At 40.1% G+C, this 15,191-nt stretch overlaps 2 long non-coding RNA genes across 2 annotated transcripts; one reads left to right on the forward strand and one right to left on the reverse strand.

Moving 5' to 3' along the window:
• Positions 1–11: 11 nt before the first annotated feature.
• Positions 12–3,223, forward strand: LOC144374150 (uncharacterized). The gene is made up of 2 exons (XR_013433636.1): positions 12–1,610; positions 2,305–3,223. It is a non-coding gene; the product is annotated as an uncharacterized LOC144374150 (long non-coding RNA).
• On the reverse strand, positions 1,543–6,905 carry LOC144374149 (uncharacterized). Its single transcript, XR_013433635.1, has 4 exons — positions 6,692–6,905; positions 4,558–4,613; positions 4,054–4,190; positions 1,543–2,403 (listed from the first exon to the last, which is right to left on the reverse strand). It is a non-coding gene; the product is annotated as an uncharacterized LOC144374149 (long non-coding RNA).
• Between the last annotated feature and the right edge of the window lie 8,286 nt (positions 6,906–15,191).

The following is a 15,191-nucleotide window of genomic DNA, read 5'->3' on the forward strand; positions in this document are numbered from 1 at the left end:
AGGATGCCATTCTCTGCAATGGTCAGGATGCAGCCTGAGCCTGGGCCTACCAGAAGCCTGGAGCTGGAAATGTGACTACCAGATATGAAGAGAGATTGCTGGGCTTTGGGGAGCCGACATTCCCCCCTGAACCAGGTACTTCGGATTCTTTCCTGGCTTTGCCACTAGCTGCCCCCAAGACCCTGAACAAATCTCTTCCCAGGGATCTTCCTCTGTGTGGGTGGAAAACCAACAGTTGGCTGAGGGTCCCGGACACACTCAGCATGGGCCCAAGGACATGGGCTTACTTACCTTTATCAGATTTCTTCTTCTTGCTTTTGCTTCTTGGGACATTTGGATCTCCAACCTTGACCTTCACCATCCCCAGCTCCCCTCTGGCTTGTTTTGGGCCCCTTGGGGGGTCACAAGATTCCTTCCCCTTGTTTTCCTTTTGGATGCCACTTGCTTTGTCTCCCCTTGATGTCCCTTTGGAAGGCATGGAGGGCTTTTCTGATAAAATAGCTCCCTCTAAGCCTTCCCTGATCTCTGGCTGCTTCTTCTTGGTCTTGGGGGTTGACTGGTCTTCTGACAACTTCCGTTTCAAGCCTTTCTTGCTGCTTTCCTTGGTGGCATCTACTGAGAGAGGACTTGGGGTCTCAGACCATGGGGAGCTGGGACAAATATCATATGGTGAGAGCTGAGAGGATGCAAGGGAAAATGCTCATCCTTTTACCATGCTGTAGACAGGAGGGCAAGGTCCAGGGTCACTCTGCCCCAAACATGCTCCAAAGTTCATGCCTTCCTCACACACGGACCTTACATTCAACTTAGAGCTCTTTTGCCTTCTTACTCAAATCCTCCACTCAAATAAGGGTGGGGAACAGGCTATGAAGCCAGAATGTTTAAGTGAGGCCCTCTCTACCTATGAGATGAAAGGGAGAAGGAATCTTTTAGCAGGCTGACCAGAGCAGGGTCAGAAGGTCTAGTCTGTGAGTCTGACTTTACGACCAACGTACGTAATTCCATCCAGGACCTAGCTCCTCTCAAAAACTCAGTTTCCCTGCTTGTAAAATGAGTAAATGGATGAATAACAAGGTCCCTCCATAACAAATTGCATATTTAAAATAAAAGTGAAGGGCTTGTAGACACTCGACTCCCAATCCATCGACACAGAAGCCCATTGCCCTTTCCAGTCCTGGGCTCTAGGCTCCTTGGGGTGGGGGGCATTGGATACACAAGTGGTGACTGACTAAGCAGATTTACTGCCTGGCAGAGTGACTTCTGGTGCCGCCTTTGTTTTCCACACCTCTGCTTAGCAGTTTATAATTGTGTGGTGACTACACAGGCAAAGAAATCCTTCTACACCACTTCTCAACTGTCTCTTTGTCACACCCACATCTAACACAAAGAACACTGGGGAGCAAAGTCAGCAAACAATCTGCTGCTGTCCCAGCCGGTGAAGCTGTATCTGAAGATCAAAGCCTGGGTCTCCACACTGCCTCAGACCACAGCCTCTGACCTAGAGATCTACACCATTCTGGGATGAACATGAATCAAGTCTTATCTGCTGGGCTCTTCAAAAAAAGCTCAGTGGACTGGCTCTGGAGGTACTCACATGAGGAGTGATACAGGTAAGCATCCACGTCACACCTGGCTGAGGGCAGTGAGCCTGACTGTGCCCACAGTCCCTTGAATCTTCTCTCCAAAGGCCATGTGATCATTTTCTGTGTGCCATACCTTGCCAGGTCCTGGAGGGCCTCTGCAGGGCTTGCTTGAGACATACTTAGAAGCCCAGGGTGGCCAGGGGATGGTCAATGCTTTACAGTGTGTCAGAGTTGCTTTGGGCTGGTCCATTGCCAGCTCAGCCTTTGTCTGAGTCACCTTTAGTGCCTATAATCCACAGCAGGATTGTGTGTGTTGGGAAGAAAAGTGAGAAGGGCTGGATGGAGAGAGAAATGTGTACTTCACGAGTCAGGGTGCTGCTTCCTTTAGGCAGAGGTTCTCCTCTAGCTACAACCAGCTTCCGCTCCTGGATACACATGGCTCCTGGGCTGCGAGAGCATGGGAGATGACACGTCAGGAGAGGCCCTACCTTTACTTTGACGAGTGTTGCTCTGTCTCACTGGAGACCAAAACCCCTCATTTGGAGAGATCATGGTAGTAGACTGGACCATATTGGTGGCATTATTTCTACAGGAGGACAAAAGAGGCTCACTGCCTTTTCCTTCCATGGCTTACCGTCCCTGACTTACCTGTTTTAAGGGGAACAATGGCTCCTTCATGCTGAGATTCCAGTCTGACATCTGGGTCATCTTTGTTCTCCAGAATATGGGAAGCAAAGAGTCTGTGTGCCTTTATAGTGAACTCTGAGGCGTTGGAATTGGCTCGGAGAAGCTCCTGGTTCACATGACCTTGGAGGAGAAACTGAAAATGCCAAGTGTGAAAGAGGCTGCAAGACCATCCACCCAGCTCAGAGGTATGGCCTTTGGAGGAAACCAGCCCAGAGCGCTCAGACTCAGGCCTTCCATGTTTATGCAGATTGAGTGAGACCCTTTCTCAAAAGAAAATATAAAGATTGGCTGGGGATGTGATCAGTGGCTCACCACCTCTGGGTTCAATCCCCAGCATGACAAAGTAAAGTAAAAATTTGCTTAGGCAGTCATTAAGAAATTTGACCATTTCTGTTTAATGCATAAGTTTGTACTCATGCTTTCAATAGTGAACACTCATTTGAGCCTATACAGAAGACAGGAAGTTTTACAGGGCACCCACCAATAGACACATGCAATGAACAAAAGGAAGCAGAAGAGGAGAAAAATAAATCTTCCAGTTTCCTTGTATATGCTTTTTCTAGTTCAAAGTGTACTTGTTTTGCATTTTTAAATTAATAAGTTATATTCAGTGTGATCTCAAACACATTTCAAAGAATAATTTACTTAATTATAGATGGAGAGAGTATGGGTGATTTTTTTCTTTTTCTTTTTCAAAGCAATTTTCCAACATTCTAAATTCAATTAAACTCCTCCTCCTTTGTTGTGAGGGTTGCCACAGAAGTGCTCTACAACTGAACAACAGCCTTTTTTAAAATTTTGAAACATGATCCCCCTATGTTAGTAAGCCAGCCTCGAACTTCTGATCCTGCTGCTTCATATACTTCTGAATCGTATAATGTATAATTTATAATGAATCCTGCCTTTCTTTTGAAATAAAAAATTGTATTAAAGAATTCAAGAAGATGAAAAAATTAGGAAACTGTCTTTTATGTAAGCAAAAAAAAATGCTAACACCATGCCCAGGAGACATGGCCATTGCTCTGGAGAGTCATGGCTGCTGCTGTGAAAGCTCAGGGAGACTTGCGATCAGAAGAAGGGAAAACAGTGGCATGTACAGAATCACTGTGCTGATGCTCAGGAATCAGTGCCTCGCACAGCCCTCCAAACCAGTGTGCACATAATGAGGGTGGAGATCAGTACTCCTGAGAAATCCCCCAGGTCCACACAGAAGGCAGGTCTGAGAGAAGCCTTCTATAGTGTTTCCACAGCACTTCTGAAATGTGGTCTTCTTTCCACCCCATCAAGATTTGTAAAAAAATGCAGTTTCTGGGTACTTCTGAAGGGCAGCTGATATGCTACATGGACCCACCTGGATTGGGGGGTTTACCCCTGCATCCCTAGTTATTTGCCACAGCTAAAAGGCTCATCAGATCTGTTATGGCTTTTAAATCTCTCCCATTAAAAGGTTTGGTCTTCCCAGGACTCCCACTAGGGGAGAACCTACGAGGGTTTCCCACCCCAAAAATCCACTATCCCACTGGCCTTCCCAATGGTGCAGAATATAATTTTGTATTCTGCATTTTCAAACCTTTATTAAAGTATTTTATAGTTCTTATTTGGTCTTGAACATAACCGTGAGTGATCAGTAACATTAAGGAACAGCAGCAGTGAACTGTCTCTGACAGGTGCTGGTTCACACAAGCACTTCTTAGAACCAGCTGGATCCCCACTAGCACCAAGGATGGGGGCCAAACTGGGTGGCCTAAGTCCCCTAGCAACAACCCACATGCAGGGCTCTTACTGGCTTTGACAGTCGTCTCCTCCTCCTCCTCCTCCTCCAAGCTCTCTGAACCAATGGTGATGTAAAACTCTTAGCTTGTCTTGGCTTTCAGGGCTGGAGCCTTCTCTGACTTCAGCTTCTGGCTGAGCTCTGTGGTTCTGTAGGACAAGAAGAAGTGCCTATACCAACTGGATGGCATGACATTCCTGGAAGATGAGAGTCAAATCAGTGATGAGAACGCAGTGTAGATGGAATTCTGTATTCAGCATTCTCACTGCTTTTGTAAAGTGCTTTTACGGTTCTCAGTTGGTCTTTAACAAGCTTGTGAGACATTTTTATTCTTCAATGATTGAACCCCTTAATGTCCCCCCACTGCAGACACCCACACATGTGATGTGACATGGCTTCCTGGAGGAAACAAGAGTCTCCAGTGAGCTGCTTCACACCAGACTAGTAATCTAGTTTATTCCATGAAGATTGCTCTGAGGTATCCCTAGTAAAACCCTTCAGCCCAACCAGACTTACTGTTCCCAGTGCTTACAGATGTCCAAAACCGTGAAAGGCTGAGGAAGGATTTGTTTCTGCAAAGAAGAAACACAAAGAACCACAATTGTCACCTGACACTGTAAGGACTCTTCTTGGGGCAAACTATCCTCTCCTTGGCCTTAGAGCTGCCAGATAGGTGGTTCAGAGAAGACTCCGTTGCTCTAGTACAAATGTCTGCTTGGTCTTGCCAATCTTCTAGAGATGGGAAGTGCAAGCAATTCTACTGGTAAACCCTTTAACACAATGTGTCAGTAAGAGGCATCTGTGTGAGGCTGGAGCTTAAATATTCCCAGCTAGCATTTATCCAGCCTCCCTGGCACTAGCCAGTCTTAGAGCTCACAAGACATTTTTTCCACCCCTGATCCTTCAGAAGGACTTTGAAGGCCTTCAAAGAACTAAAGAGTCAACTCTCAAAGCACAAAGTGGAGCCCAGATACTCACTCATCCAGATGGCATGAATGGGGCCCACTGGTCTGTGGGGAAGAGGCTGAGCCCATGTGGAACTGGGCTCTGGCAGAAGGCAGGGAACCAGGTGGAAATGAAACCCTTGAAAGAGATGCCAGAATGTGGTCTGCTCTCTCACCCCAGAGAGGCTGTTCCCCTTCTGCCCTGGTGAGCCCCAAGAAGTGAGAGCACCTTCCTCTGGAGTGTCTGGCGTCCAGGCAGAACAAAAGCACGTGGGCATAGACAAGGGCCACGGGAAGTGGTGGAGGCAGCTGGGAATGGGGGCAGATGAGGTACCGAGGCCCTACTGAACCCAGGCAGCAGACCAAGGCATGTTGGAGGTACTCTGCAGCCCTCCAGAGAACCCTCCATCTTACCAAGAACCTTCCCTGCCTCCAGGGTTTCCTGTCCCAGGAATTGACCCCCTCCCTACAGGGAGTCACAAGGTTGTTAATTAAGACTTTGGCTCCACCCTACAGCCCTGTAGGCTTTGAATTAGAATGAATTCTCATTTTTGTTTTTCAATTTGTTTACAACAGCAACAATGGCTCAGATCCCAGTGATATTATCATCTGGCTAAGGACTGTGGACAAGATACTGGAAACTACCACTGATGTATAAAACAATGTTAGCAGAAATGAACAGAATCTTTTAAAAATTAATATTAGGAGCTGAAGTATAGCTCATTGTTACTTTACCTAGCATGCATACAGCCCTGGGTCCAACCCAAGCACAAACATAAGTAAAATAATAAATCATGCAACGTGAATGCGACCAGCATGACATCTGTTATAAAACTTAGCAAAGTCAGTAATAGAGTCTTTAAAACTAAAGACTGGTTTCAACATAAATTTCTGTAGCTTACCTATTTCAGATCTACTTTTCCCTTCTTGCTTTATTTCTAATATTAATAGATTTCTTAAGCATGCAAATTCATTTCAAACATCAAAGATACACTTATATCTAAATTAATAAATTTTTAGATTAGATACTAATTTCACTGGTAAATGATACATCTTGCACGAGTTAAAAAAAAAAGTTTATTCAACAAGTCTTTTTTAAAAAAGAACACAAGAGTAGAAGGGGCATAGAACTAGTCAGCACTTCCAGACACAAAAGAGATGCAAAGTGCCGGAAGAGCTCATCTTGTTACAAGTTTGCAGGCTGCAAATGGTGTTTGTCTCATTTGGCCAGGACAAACCTCCCTGCTGTGATTGGTCGGGTCTCTCTGTTAATTACAATATAATTCTCTTAGCAAGGCTTTCAGTCATCTAAATAATAAATAAATTGCAAATGGAGGTTAATTTCACAATACTATGGGTGTACAAGAGCCAGAAAAGAATGTGTCCACGGAAGACATGGAGCCACACTAAAAACCACTAAACCTCCTAGACGATTTCCACAGGGAATTATAAACAGCAATCCAGGACCTTTTTTGGCTGAATGTGATCTACCCCCAATTAAATGCCAGTCTCGTGGAGTTGAGTTGACAAAATGTCCACGGGATATATCAAAGTGCATAAATGCACTCTATGGTCATGTATAGCTAATTAAAAGAAAAAGAAATTTAAATGTCCATGGGTACGCAGAAGACCAGCCTCCATAACAAGATGCAACTGACTTCATCAAGCCTCAGCTGCAGCCAAACCCACAGTCACACAGTGTTTACCTTATACCAGGCACTCATGGAAAGTGGGGCTCTCCAGCCAGGAGAAGTGGCTCAGCCTGGGTCCACCTCGAGCCCGCGCTAGCCTCCCCACCTCCCTGGGTCTGGCTCCAGAGGCTTCCTTGCTCCCCTTTCACAGGGCCCCCTGCCACCGGCCAGAGCCTGGCAGATCCTAAGGTCTCCCTCCACGTATCTGCTGGTGGGTGGGTGCTGCAGCCCGGCTCCTGCCCGCCCAGAGACACCGCCCCTCCCCCGGCCCCGCCCTGGACTCCTGCTCACCCCGCCCCTTCCGCCCCTTCCGCCCCTTCCGCCCCTTCCGCCCCTTCCGCCCCTTCCACCCCATCCTCTCACTTGGCCCTGCCTTCCAGCTCCTGACCGGCACGCTGCACAGGGAGTGGCAGCGCACGGGGAGGGTAGAGGATTTGGAGAGTGGCCGCCCCTGACCCCGTTCCTTTTCCACCTGGAAACCAGCAGTGGGCAGGGTCCTGGGAGACTCACCTGGCTCGGGCACTGGAGGACCTGAGTCCTGCTATCCAAAGTCCCTTCGCAGCCTCCTGCTGGCTGGAAAGATGCACAGGCCCTTCCCAAAACCCAGCCAAGGAATCAGCAGTGAGAAGAAGATGGCATAAGACTGTGCCCCTCTCCAGAAAAGAAAAGCCATATTCAGTGTTTTAATAATTTAATACCAACATTTTCCCCTGTCTTTCACATACTTTCTAAATTAATGCAGTAATGAACCTTAATCAGACTTCTCTACTTTTAATGTATTTCTTCTTTGGTCAAGAAAATTTTCAGGTTTAAAAGAGTTATAGGTATTTACATAAATCCTAACAATTTAAAAACTAAAAGTTCTCTTTAACATGCCTTTTTCAGAGTAATAAAAAATTAGGGAGAGGAGGGGAATTCTAGATGACTGACAACAAGCAAATTTTCCTTATAGTTTAAATGATTATTCATTATGGGAATGTGAGTGAAATGGTGAATTTTTTTTTTTTTTTTGTTTTGAAGCTTTTAGACTTTTATCACTGAGTGAGTAATTTCAATGTTCAGTCAAAACCCTTTACTTAACAGGCTGGGATGGAAGGTATCTTGATGAGAATATGACAATGGATATAAATGCTATGTCATCTTCCCATGTGTTCTTTTCTCCATCCCTACTCTTACAAAGACTTTATATTCTACATAGAAGTTTGTGTGGGCTAAGCATTTTTAACTGGGCTTGGAAAAAACTCTCAGATAAATACACAGACAAAAATTTCTGTGCATTATTATCTCCTACAAGCTTAATATTAGAACTGAAAGCAGTTTCTTGAGGTTCATAGAAATTCATCATATTGAATAATTTTACTGTATTATAAACAACACAATTGATAATGGATTACAGCAAATATTGGCATATTATATACACATGTGATTTAACTGTTTTCAAAATAAAGCAAGTCTTGCTTTGCAAATATGAGTTCAAATATTGGGACCAGTGAAGTTGTATGTTCAGAGCACTTGAATCAAAATAATAGAGTTAATATTTTCTGCTTATTCAGTGAAGAACATGATTAAGTCTTGTTTGTGAAACTTTAAAAAATGTGAAGTCACTTTTTACAAAGCACATTGAATTAGTTTCAGCCATAGGTTAGTGGAAATAATTCTGTAGAGGACACAGGTTTTGTGTTATAGGATTCATTTGATGTCAGGGCACTTGATATGTGCTGTATATAGAGCATAATTGAGTGTCAGTTTGTGCTAGTTTAAAATCTAAATAATGATTTTTATCTCCAAACTTTTGGGTTTTCTTCATCTGAGTGAGGCTTAAGGTCATTTTATTAATTTACTTGTTTCATATCAGAATTGAAACATCCAAATGAACATGGTCTCATTCAAGGTAGTCACTGGGAAATGATTCTAATGATTATGTTACTGCTCAGAGTTTTAGAATAACTATTTTTGTTTTTAGAGATTAATAATAATACTTTAAGCATTCCCACTGGTGACTGATCTTAATTCCTTGAAATTTTCGCTTTTGAGAAAAAGTAAAAAAACAGTTTAAAGCCAATTCTATGGAATGAGCATTTAATTGGGGAATAAATGACAAAGATAATGAGACCTGAGTTTCTTGAATGACCAACCTGTATACCTTGGTTTTCTCAAGTAAGAGTATAAAAGTTGCTTGTGTGGGGGCAAAATTATGAGCTTAATGTTTGGTGTCTCCTAAATTAATGTTGAAATTCTAAGTCCCAATGTGGTGGTATCAGGAGATAAAGCCTTTGGGAAGTAATTAGGTCATAAGCAAGGAATCCTTATGACTGATGTGTGCCCTCATAAAAGGGACTCAGAGAGCTAGTTAGCAAGCTTTCTGCCTTCTGAGGACACAATGATTAGCTGTGTGGAACCCATATTAGGCCCTTGTCAGAACCTGACCATGCTGTCCTCCTGAGTTTGGTCTCTCAGTCTACAGAATGGTGAGAAATGACTTTTCATTGTTTCTAAACTACCCAGATGTAGGTAATAGCAGTCCAAACTGATTAGGACAGGAACATTTTTAGAATAATAATTTAAGATGTCTAAAACTTTTTCTGTAGAACCACATGGATAGTATTTTTCCAAAGCATAACATATTATAGTTGTGATTTTAACTAAATACATCAGAGTAAAATGTTTTCCTATAATCAAAAAATATAATAACTAAAAACTTCTATAAACAGCAGTTCATTACTGATCTTATATTTTTAACACTTATAAAATGTCTGTAAATGTACACATTGACCACAGGAGACCTCCATGTACTGTGGTGTGTACAGTCAACATACAAAAACTATAATTCTACCTCATCAATTTTGACTTGCAACTAATATGCCAGATTTATAGTAATAACTACTACTGTAAATGAATGTTATCCAAAAGAAATTTCTGGAATGGTTTTTCTGAATTAGGAATTCTAATAAAGTTTTCTTGTAAGTTTAAACAAAAGCCATCTTTTCTTAAAATAAACCTTCCATGCAGCCAGTTGAGTATTCAAAATTTATTGCATTGACTTTTAGAACCATTTAACTAAAAATAGCTTGCAGTTTCTCCCCACTTATGCCAGAAGGTAATGGTCTTTCTTTTGTTAATAAACTATCAAATGGATAAAGATGCCTGAAATTTTAAAAACTATAGGTTTATTTTAAACAAATTGGAATGAAGCAGCACATGATGAAATCTACCCAAATAAGTTCTGTGACAGTCACTTCTGAAGGATTTTATGCATCTGCTGCACTCATCTGTTCTAGTATATTTATTGAATCACTATCATTATCACATAGTCACTCCTCATCAATAGTTGAACTTGAGGTAAAAAAAATACATAATCTCCCACAACTACAGTTAAGAATACGTTTTCTCTCCACCTACATACAACTCTATAATGATGTCCAAATTTGTGTTTTCAAAGTTTCTGCTTTGACCACTGGCAGAAACAGCATAGCAGACCATATGGTTTGTTGATTTGAGTAAGAAATTCTTTGGCCCTTGTTTAATTCAGTAGTTCTAGTCAATCTGCTCAGGAGAGTCTAATGAGAGAACATAAGGATGCTGCTGTTAAGATGAGGTACATTGGCAACATTTATGCATTTCTTGTCCACCCTTGGCTGGGCATTGCTGTTAGTTTTCTTTTCTTTATGAAACAGTTAAATGAACCACTGAAGTAATCAAATATTTTCCCATGTGGGAAAATAATGTTTTAAAGAGGTGGCCACAGGTTTAAATCCTGTGACCTATAAAAAGTTTAACGAAAGTGGGAACACAGATTTACCTGTTAACAATAGATCAGAGGCTGACTTTTCCATTTGGCTTAAGTATTTTGATGATCTTCATGGTTCTGATGTGGAAGGACAGGAATGAGTGGGTTGGAAGGCCTAAAGGAGTGCAGGGATTCTCTTCTGAATTGGCGTTTTACTTCAGAAATTGCTATTATAAACACCACCTTTGGAAATGTCCTTCTGTGCTCCACTAGTATGTGGACTGCACGGGCTCCTACTATCCCCCATGTAATATTTTTACTTCTGTAAGTAAAGTTGTATGTCTCAGCAATTTTTCTTTCCAATTTGTCCCTATATCTAGATGAGCATTGCTTAGGAAGGTCATCTTAAATGTCAGTTTCTAATTGGTAAGGTTAATAGACTCTGGGAAAAATAAAAATGAGTGAAGACCTTTATCTTGAACTTCTTATTGGATTTAAACTCATTGATTAACTGAACTCCTCCTTCCCTCTTTTCCTTTATTGGCAATAATGTTGTTAGTCTGCAGTATGAGATTTTACAGACATAAGCAATATAACATTATGTCAATATCTATGTTAAAAATAATTCCCTTTATTAAAGACAATTACTATAGAGACACTGCAGTTAAACATGTTTGGGGAATGCAGCTTTTCAATCACAGGATTTAAAAAATGTATATTAGTTCAAGGACACCTCTCTTATGCAGAGAAACTATCTTGGACAGAGTAATCTACCTGAGATAGTTAGTGCCTGGCACAGGGTCTGAAGTAGGGTGTTCATTAGTGAATGGGTCTTTTTTTTTCAAAAGAATGTCACTTGCCCTTCACTTTCGTTTAATTATTTGGCTTGATATAGAATTCTAGGCTCAAAATAATTTTATTCACTGAACTTTGAAGATATGAGTTTATTGTCATCCAGTGTTCAGTTTTGCAGGTTAAAAATTTGTAATCTGATTTCTGTTTGTTTTGTTTATTAGTTTTTAATATTCTCTTTGGAAGGTCTCCAGTTTTTCTCTTGTTGGTATTATGATAGTTTATTACAATATGTTCAAAATCGTCTTATAAAAACTATTCCTGCTTTGTACTTGGTAGGCTCATTTAATCCCAAACATACATTATTTTTTATTCAGCTAAGAGAACATTATATGTTTCATTATTTTCTTTCTTCTGTTTTCCCCTCCTGGGTTCAAATTTTGCCAAGCATTATGCCAGCCTTGAGGTTTTAAGCAAGTTAAACTCTAACATCTTTGATCATCAATTGCATTATTATAAAGTGGAAATTATAACCCCAGAGAGGCCAGTACCCAATATGGTAATTATTTTGTCTCCTTCAGAAGTCTTGCTTCTGTAAGCTTATCATTTGACCAAAGCACTTGAATCTAAATATAGACTTCTGGCTCTTAAAGTGATGGCTAGGCTGTTTTTAGCATGAAGGTTATTGAACATGACTCTGGTCTTCCCCAAGGTAGCACTGGCTCATTTTTGAAAACTTCTTTGGATATTGTAACCTGTGTGTTAAATGTCAAATACAGAAGTCAGCATCTAGAAATGAGTCAAACGAAGTATACATGGAAATGGAGGTAGAATATTGCACAAAAGTGTGATTCTTAGGTTTGCTTTAAGGTAGAGTCTATCAAAGAAAACAGTGGCATCTATAAGATTTCTATGTGGCTTCATCTGATGAATGGATTCCAAGTTAATCTTTCCAGAAAAGCAGTTCTGGTCAGGTCACACTGCTTTAAAAAATCTTAAGTGGCTCTCCATTGGTTACAAAGTTAATATCAGATTTCTCAGCTTACTTGTCAAGTTGTTCAAAAGATTAGCTCCAATTAAACTTTCCTACTTTGTATCCCCTTCTCTACATACTCCTTCAGTCTAATAGATCTGTTTCTTAGATCTATCTTACACTGTTGCTTTAGACTGGATTTTTCCCCACCTCCCATTTCTAACATTAAAATTCTTCTAATTCTTCTAAAATTCTTCTAAAATTATGATTGATCTTCTCTTACATATTAGAAGGCCCAACATTCTTCTAAGGCCCATCTCCATGGCCTCTTCTTTTACAAGACTTTGCCAATCTCTGTCACTCCATATTCTACTTCTCTTTATGTTCCAAAGCACATTATTTGTGCATTTCTTATAGCAACTAACCTAACCCATTTAGGTGACATTAGGCAGGACTGGTGTCACACTCCTTTGTTATCTCTAAGACCCAGTAGTACCTCTTGTGTAAGCTGTGCTCAATGAATGTGGTTGAATTCATTACACATTACAGCCATTGCTGCATTGTAATGTTTTGTGTAAATTTAGAATTTTATTAAATGGAGCTGACTGGTAATCAAATTTACTTTGTTGACCCTTGACTTTAAAGTTTTTTTATTATCTATATGGTCATTTTCTGATATTTCTTGTTTTCAGCTTTGATGGGGTATAATTAACAAAAATTGTGTACACTGAAGATACACAACATGATGTTTTTGTAAGTATTTATTGTGACATGTTTGTTACAACATCATGTCACATAGTTATTATTTTTGTGTGTGATAGGAACCCATAAAATTTCCTCTCAGCAGATTTTAAGTATTGATTTTTATGAATAGTTATGAGGGCTTGCTAGTGATATAGGATTACTGCCAGATTTGGGGGCAAATATTTGCTCAGCTTTCAGTCCTTTTCCTGTCAAGCATTTATATGAAAAAAAGGCAATCAACTGTAATGCTGCTTGTGACTGAAAATATTGTGCATTTTAATGAAATTTCTTATACCATCAAACTTGTTATTTCTTTGGAAATAATTTGAAAATAAACTGACATCACTCAGAATCAGTGGTATTAAATCTGAGGGTCAAGATCTGTTTCACAGTGTGTTATCTGTTCTACTTTTTTCTCACTGATGAAATGGAAGATACTGAAAGATCCAATACCTAAGTTGCAAAATTCCTGGTTAGGAAAAGTGCAGCTTTTATAAAGACACTGGAAGTTTCTTGATAGGTATGAAGAAGACTAGGGCAAGACATTGCATGGTGGTTTATTATGTATGACTTCTAATATGTAAGAGAAGATCGATCATAATTTTTTGTCTTCAGTCAGCAAACATTGATTTGTAGCCAGTCAACATATTCCTTTTTATTTTTGCGATGGTGATGACATTTAAGAGAGTGGTACTTAAGCCCTCCATCTGAATAGAAGTTTTAAATTGTAGGGACTTGTTGCCAGTCAGCTGTCTGTTAAATATACAAACATGTTCCTTTTTTTTCAGGAATTGAGTGTCTTTTTAAGTTTAGATTGATTATTTTTCCCTTTAAATGGAAAAAAATCTTAAAGATAATTTCATATAAAAACCTCATTTTGAGTATATAGGACCTGGGATCAAACTGAATCTTCCCAAGTTAATGCTAACAATAGTAACAACAACAGTAATATGATACTAGCAGTTGGTTTAAAAAAAAGGTATTTGAGCTGAAGGTAAATTTTAGTGTTTTCTGTTTTGCTTTGTTTTAAATTTGGAAGCTTGCATATGTTTAAATGCCAGTGCAATGAATCTTATTGAGAAAAGTTTAAATATCCAGTAGTCAGAAGACCTCCTAAAGTGAAATTTTCAAGAAGCTGGGAAAGAAAAGGGGATGTATTGGTTTCTATTGATGCTGTAACAAATCACAGTAAATTTAGTGGCTTAAAACAACACATTTTCTTTAATCATACAGTTTTGAAGGCCAGAAATGGATCCTTATAATTACATTGAGCCTGCTTGAAAAATTTTGGATAATCTTCTCTTATCAAAATTCTTAACTTAATTATATCTGCAGAGATCCCAGGGAAGATAACATATTCACAGCTTCCAGGGCAAAGAAAAAGGGTGGGGGTGTTAGCCTGATACAGGGACCAAACATATTTGTTCTAGTGTTTAATCCGTTTTTTTTTTTTTTTTTTTTTTTTTTTTTTTTTTTTTGCTATTTTTGCTGTGACCAAAAGACCTGACAAGATCAGCTTAGAAAATGAAAAGTTTATTTTGGCTTAAGGTTTCAGGGCTTTAGTCCATGGTGATCCAGCTTCACTACTCTGAGCCCAAGGTGAGGCAGATCATCATGGCAGGAAGGCATGGTGTAGGAAAGCAGCTCAAAATATGGCAACCAGAAAGCAGAGAAAGCTTCACTCACCAGGGACAAAATATAAACCCCAGATGCACACCTCCATTGACCTACTTCCTCCAGCCATGTCCTACCTGTAGGCAATTACCACACATTAATCCATTCAAATGATTAATCCATAAAGTGGATTAATTTGGTGATCACATTACAGCTGTCATTTTCTAATCATTTCTCCTCAGAAAATTCCTCCATCATCTCACACTTGAGCAGTTGGAGGATACTACTTATCTAAATCCTACTAGTCCTAGAGGGAAGAAGGAAAATCTTTCTAATTTAACTGATAAGAAAGAAGTTTAAAGACACACAAAATAGGATGGCAGTATGTCTGGTAGTGCAAACAAAATGTTTTTCTTATTTCCTCTTTATAAAATAGAGTTTGCTTCAGTTTCTTGAAGAATTAAGCACAGCTAGGGGATTCACAGGAGAAAGAGCACACCTTCATCTAGCCAATGGAAGAGCTGCCATGGGACAAGAATCCAGGGGTTACAGGGTACAGAGATATTCAACACAAGGCCATACTTAACCTTTCTGTTACTGGAAGTTTTCAAGGCATGTCAAATGACCATTTGACATAGTTTACAAAGTACACAGTTTAGAAAGTA

The sequence above is a fragment of the Ictidomys tridecemlineatus genome, unplaced genomic scaffold (assembly GCF_052094955.1).
Source record: "Ictidomys tridecemlineatus isolate mIctTri1 unplaced genomic scaffold, mIctTri1.hap1 Scaffold_596, whole genome shotgun sequence".
NCBI lineage: Eukaryota > Metazoa > Chordata > Mammalia > Rodentia > Sciuridae > Ictidomys > Ictidomys tridecemlineatus.